Consider the following 6,732-nt stretch of genomic DNA (forward strand, 5'->3'; position numbering starts at 1 on the left):
TGTCCTGGCCACAATAGGCTCAAGATATGTCCCATCCAGGAGTACATATCTTGGGACAAAAGGTTTCGACACATCACTGCTGCTTCCAGGTTGTCTCTGTCCACAGAGGACATGCACAGCCTAGCCAACTGTGTCAGATGAAATCCTGCAGCATATGGATAACTATTTGCAGCCCGAATCATCCATTTTATGCTCGTTTCCTGACTTAAGGGACCTAACAAATCTGCCATTACACATGCTTCTGCGATGGAGAAATGGGTTTGTTCTTGATTTGACTTTGCTTCCCATTTTTGAACCTTGGCTGCCAAAATGGAATTTTCCTCCTTGAGGAGGTTGACTTGGGCTACCAATTCTTTAATCTCTTTCTTCATTTTATTGGGGAAAGCCCTAGCAATTTTGGGAGCTTATCTGAGTCTTATCCTCCAGTGGGAGGATGAAGGGCAGAAAAGCTGAGAAAACTTACTGTTCCTTTCCTTGGAAGAAAGTCCTCCAAGTCTGTCGTGAAGCTGTAAAGCCTCTTAGACGTGATTGGCTTAGGGTTTAGACCCAATTTTTAGCCGAAGTTGGTGGATACCTTAAAAGGTTTGTCCAGTGAAGAGTCTGGGTTAAAACCATTTGCTCCAAATCAAATTGGCCAAGACCTTTAGGGGTTTATTGGCATTCCCTCCACCTTTCAACTCAGGTAGAGTTTAAAGCCAGGCCACTTCAAGTGTTCTGACTTTAGGATTTTTCTTTGCTTCAGCTATTCCTGCTGCTACCGCTCCCAGCTGGGGCCTTACAGGCGATAAGGGAGGAGCAACCACTGGAACAGGGTAACCAGGTGGATCTCCTGGAGGAGCTAATGTGGCTAGAGGAGCGGGGGGCTGTGGGCAGGATTTTGGGGGCCGTGGATTGGCTTAGCCGTCCCACGGCCATATTTACCACCTGCCAGGCAATCAAGTGGGGTGCCGCAGCACGAGGTTCAGCCTTTAGATGATTGCCTATCTTCTCCCATTCCTCCGCAGAGAGTATTCCCCTCTCTGGGTACCAGGGACACTGGCATGAGATCTCTGCGACTAAATTTTTAATGTCTCTCCGGGTGATTTGTCTATCCCCTGACAACCGCTTAACTGTAACTCCCTAGCATGAGACCTTTGCTTGGCGGACAACGTTCCTCCCATACTCACGGGATCCTTTGAGGATGTGCGTGCAGACTATTCCAGTCGAGTGAGCTGGGCCAAAGCCACCTTCTCCGTATCACGTCGGGGTCACCAGCTGTCGTGGCAATGAGACGCAGAGACAGGAATGGGGGTGCAAAACTTCTTAGCTGGCCAGGTCTTGGCCAGCCCCTTTTATTCACATCAGGGTTACATTATCTCATAGTACATCAGAAGGCAATTTGCGAAATCAGGGACCAATGTGTATTCAGGAGAATTCCAATTAGCAAAGGGAGCAGGGTGTGTACACTGGCTCAGCCGAATCAACATGGGCTCATCCGATTATGGATAAAGCATTGTCAACCAGAAGGCGAGTCATGGCCCCGTGGTTTGCCAGTGGGGCTATCACATCTCAATCTTGATAAACATTGCTATCCTGGGAGGGGGCGCATCCCCTGGGCTTCCCAGGGAATGCCACAGTCTAAGCAGAAATCAGGAGTGCTCTGCAAGGTAGGAGAATTATTACAAGCTAAGGAAGAAATAAACAGTGATTTTCATTCTAAGTGGCATATATATTTTCAGTACACCATACCTGCTCCTTGGTATATGATACACCATATATATCAGTTCTTGCCTTGCAGTGTAAATTTCTAAACACACTATATTCCATCACTATGTTCAGAGGACACTAACACAAAATCATGCATACTGTATAGATTACAATTCACTTTCCCAACTAAATGCAGCAGTGTTTTGATAACATGATTAAAGAAGCTTGGGCTTAGGATGGTACACAATAGAAAATGAGTTTGCACAGTACAGCACACAGCTATCCATTTCATTCTTTTCCCCTAAACAAAATTATTTTAGAAACATATATGAAAAAATTAAGGAAATTATCTCCCTAGGAAAGTGAATGGATTTGTTGTAGTTCTCAGATATTAGTATTAAAACAACGCACATGTCTTATTAAGCTGCAAGTAATTTTATGACACTGCCAAGTTTCCCAGAAACTAAAATATTTAAGGTGTACTACTTGCAATACAGCACAAGAGCCAGTGTGGCATAGGGATTTGGGTGTTGGACTATGATTCTGGAGTAAACCTCCTCTGAATAAATTTGCCAAGAAATCACCATGATAGGGTTGCCATAAGTCAGAAATGAATTGAAGGTGCACAACAACAACCTAAAGAGCTTGTTAGGATATTCTGAAGACATAATATGAAGAATTAAAAGTATTCAGAAGAGGAACAACCTGAAGAGTGTAACATGATCTTGAAATTAATAGAAATTGCCTTGCTTTGTAGCCTTACTCATTATTCACAAAACAATCTGAAAAAGAATCTACAAGCATAGATAAGGTCATACTCAGGTGAAGACAAATCTTCCCCACTATACATACTCCCACCACCACCACCACCTTTAACATAATCGTATGCTATTTGGAAACTCAGTTACATGATTTGAAACATTACTTTTCTATTACAGAACATGTCTCATGTCTGTTGTGATTAAAAAAAAAAATCCCTACTGTGCAACTAATACAGGTACCAATAATTTGATCTGTTATATATTTTTATAGTGCTATACTGACACCTTGTGGTTTGGGGAAACAAATCTACACACAAAGGAAGCTATGTTCTGTAAAATCTGTTCAACATTGTGGACTGTCCACATTTTTTTCTAGTGAGGTTTCAATGAAAATCAGTAAGATGAAGGTAGACATTGTAGTCTGATCTTTCTTTTTTTCTGTTTTTAAATTATTTGTTTATTGATTTAAATACAGATAATCTAATTCACAACCAAAGTACTAAATATTCAGAGAAGGAGGAGAAAAGAAAGGAAGGGGGGGAAAGAAAGGGGAAAAATGAAAGAAATTGAAAAAGATGCACATATACACGAAAATACATATTATACATGTATATATGTGTGTGTATTCACATACATATACCGTAACTAAAATTCATATAACATATAAACTAGATTAAACTAGAGCTAAAACACAATATTAAACCATTAAACAAAAAGAGTAAATACTAATGGACTAAAACCCATCAATTCAAACTGTAATGAAAAAAAAATCTGGAAAAATGAAATATATTATTCTACCATTACAGATCCAACTAAATAAGCCTACTAGAGTTACTAGTAACTATGAGCACAAACTATTCTATAGTTAAATTTCTTATTGCACAAAAATTCTATGAACGGTTTCCAGTCTTTCAAAATTCTTCAGCTCGTTTATCCTTTAAAACCCACATTAATCTGGCAATTTGGGCTAACTCAGCAACTTTAACAATCTATTCTTCTGTCGTCAGTGCTTCAGTCCATTTCCAAGTTTTAGCAAACAGGTAACGTTACACTGTAACATTAAATACCTTTGTGACAAATGGTCAGGACTCCATTATTGAATAAACAATACAGCAGTGCGATTATGACCAGTTCTTACATTTTTAACAATATACTGTAGGCCCTCTGGATCCACAGATTCTTTATCCACAGATCCAAGCATCCATAGCTTGAAAAATACCCCTCAAATGTATCAATTCCAACATTAACAACATTTTACTATGCCATTGTATTTAATGGGATTTGAAAATCTACAGATTTTGGACACTTGCCATTTTGATGCTCACAACTCTTCCCTTAAATGCAACTCTGTGTTTAATGCTCCTCTTCCTCCTCCTCCTCCGCTTCTTTTTCTTCTACTTGGTGATGTGCAAGTGATCACCATGTTATCTGTTGTCTCAACTCCTAACATGCCACTTGAGATAGATCACTTCATCCTGGTACATAACCTTCTCTAGGTACAGTTTAGAATGTGGGTAGTCTTTTCCCCCCCACAGGTACCACCCTATACTTTAAGAGCTATCAATAAAAATCCGTTTTATGTCCCAAATGCATGTAGCAGAGGTTTGCTTTTTTTTTTTTTTTACAGTCAAGACACACTTTACTTGGAAATATCTGTCAAAAGACCTTAATTTTACCTTTCCCTTATGTATTCTTTTCACACCTAAAAAGATGCTTTTAAGGCTTAAGCTGACCATTTCTGGCCTTTTTCAAAATTACTGTTGGCCAAGATCTAATGCTGCATTTTGATTTCCAATACCAGGAGAATTCAATTTTTCTTCTCTTTGCTACAGATGCTAGGTTTTGGAGTGTACTGGAGGCTGTGATGGGAAGGGAAATCAGTTCTGGATGAAGCAGTGGGATTCTGCAGAAGCACATAGTTGGATCTTGGCCCTCAACAGTAATGAAAAGGGTTTGTTATAATATTAGGATAATTTGTTGTTACATTGGGTGTTTTTATATTCTTGAATTTTCTCTCTTTTAATTGCCTTTTGGTTTTGAATTTTGTGTCATTTTTCAGTGCTTCTATGCGCCAGTGCTTTTCAAACAACATGCCCATGTTTTATCTATCTATTCTTGAGCTGACAATACAGAGCTTTTCTGATATCATCCCTTTATTATGTTGTGTAAACTATTAGGGAATTTCTCTGTCAGCATTTGATAACTATGTGTGGGTAGCGCAATATGTTATTTTAAAAAGAAAGAAAGACATTGTATCTGTATTTGCATTAGCTTATTTGGTTAGGGAGAGGTGGGGGGAATAAAAATAGAGGCAGGAGTAGAATTCAGAGCATATTTAATTGTAAAGCCAGCTTCACCTCTTTCTTTTCTCTGTGAACCCCATCCTTCCCATGGCTCGCCACATTTCTCCTAACCTGATCCCCATTCGGCCTCTCCCCGTCTCCCTGCTTCCCTTCCTCTGTTCCCTCTGGAATTGCCGCTCTGCTGCCCCTAAAGCAACAGCAATTCATGACCTCTTTCTCTCTAAATCCTTTAACCTCCTCGCTCTCACAGAAACCTGGCTCCCAGCCCATGATACTGCAACCTCCGCTGCCCTTTCTTTTGGTGGTCTCTCCTTCACCCACACAAGCCGTCCTGAGGGTCGAGGAGGAGGGGTTGGTATCTTGCTATCTAACTCCTGCCAGTTTCAAGTTCTATCTTTTCCCCCCAGCTATCGTTTCTCTTCCTTTGAGTTTCATCCTATTAGACTCTTTTCTCCTCTACAGCTCCGGGCTGCAGTCATCTATCGCCCTCCTGGTTCTGCCACCCAGTTCCTATCTGACTTTGAATCATGGCTGACATTCTTCCTTTCAGATTCAGTCCCCACTTTGATCCTAGGTGACTTTAATATCCACGTTGACAATTCCAATAACCCTACAACATCTCGCTTTAACTCTCTGCTAGCTTCTTTTGGCCTCCAACCACACTCCAACTCTTCAACTCATTCTCTTGGTCACTGTCTTGACCTAGTTCTTGCTGCAAACTGCGCCATTTCTGACTACCTGGCACTTGACTTTCCACTATCTGACCATCATTTAATCTCCTTTGCTCTCACTTATACTCCTCCTCCTCGCCATACTATTCAACGCCTTTTTCGTGATCTTCAATCTATTGACTCTAACCATCTTGGTCTGACCCTGGATTCATCTCTCTCTTCCCTAAATCTCGGGGATTCTGCTGATTCAGCAATGTCTTTATTTAACTCCACTCTTTCCTCGACTCTTGACCATCTTGCCCCTGTCTCTGTTCGCACTTCTTCCTCCAAGACTAGACCTCAGCCCTGGCTTACCCCCAACATTAAGTTTCTCCGGTCCTGCTCTAGAGCGGCCGAACGTCTTTGGAGAAAGTCCAAAGAGTGGGCTGATTTTATCCATTTCAAATTTGTTCTTTCGTCCTTCTCACGCGCCCTATCTATGGCTAAACAGAATTATTACAAATCATTGATCTCTGCCAATGAGAGGTGCCCGCAGCGTTTGTTCTCCACCTTCAACTCTTTGCTTAAACCTCCCTCTCCTCCTGTCTCTTCATCTTTCTCTCCTAATGACTTTGCTAACTATTTCATCTCTAAGATTACCACTATTCGCTCTGAGATAGTCCCTCCTGATTCTTCTTCTGCTCTTAATCTTCTATCGCCTTCGCCTAACAAATCTAATCTTCTATCGCCTTCGCCTAACAAATTTTCTGTCTTTCCTCCTGCCTCCTTGGATGAACTCTCTACACTTCTGAACTCTTCCAAACCTGCTACCTGTCCTCTTGATCCTATTCCTACTCGTCTTCTAATCTCTATAGCTCCCTCCTTTCTGCCCTCGCTTCTCCATATCTTCAATCTCTCTCTCTCTACAGGCTCCTTCCCTTCGGACTTCAAACATGCTCTCATTTCCCCAATTCTGAAAAAACCTTCTCTTGACCCCTCCTCTTTGTCTAGCTATCGTCCGATTTCTCTTCTCCCCTTTCTTTCTAAGGTTTTGGAACGGGTTGTTTATTTGCGCTGTCTCAAGTTTCTCGAAACCAACTCCATCCTTGATCCCTATCAGTCTGGTTTCCGCCCAAGGCATTCCACAGAGACAGCTCTCACAAATATCTCGAATGACCTCTTACAGGCCAAGGCTAATGGCCTTTACTCTATTCTCATTCTTCTCGATTTGTCTGCAGCCTTCGACACTGTTGATCACTGTCTCCTAATTGACATACTCTCTGACCTTGGGTTCTCAGACTCTGTTCTCGACTGGTTTAGATCTTACTTGTC

This window comes from Sceloporus occidentalis, unplaced genomic scaffold (genome assembly GCF_023333645.1).
Source record: "Sceloporus occidentalis isolate IW3139 unplaced genomic scaffold, rSceOcc1.0.p SCAF_1, whole genome shotgun sequence".
Taxonomy (NCBI): Eukaryota; Metazoa; Chordata; class Lepidosauria; order Squamata; family Phrynosomatidae; genus Sceloporus; species Sceloporus occidentalis.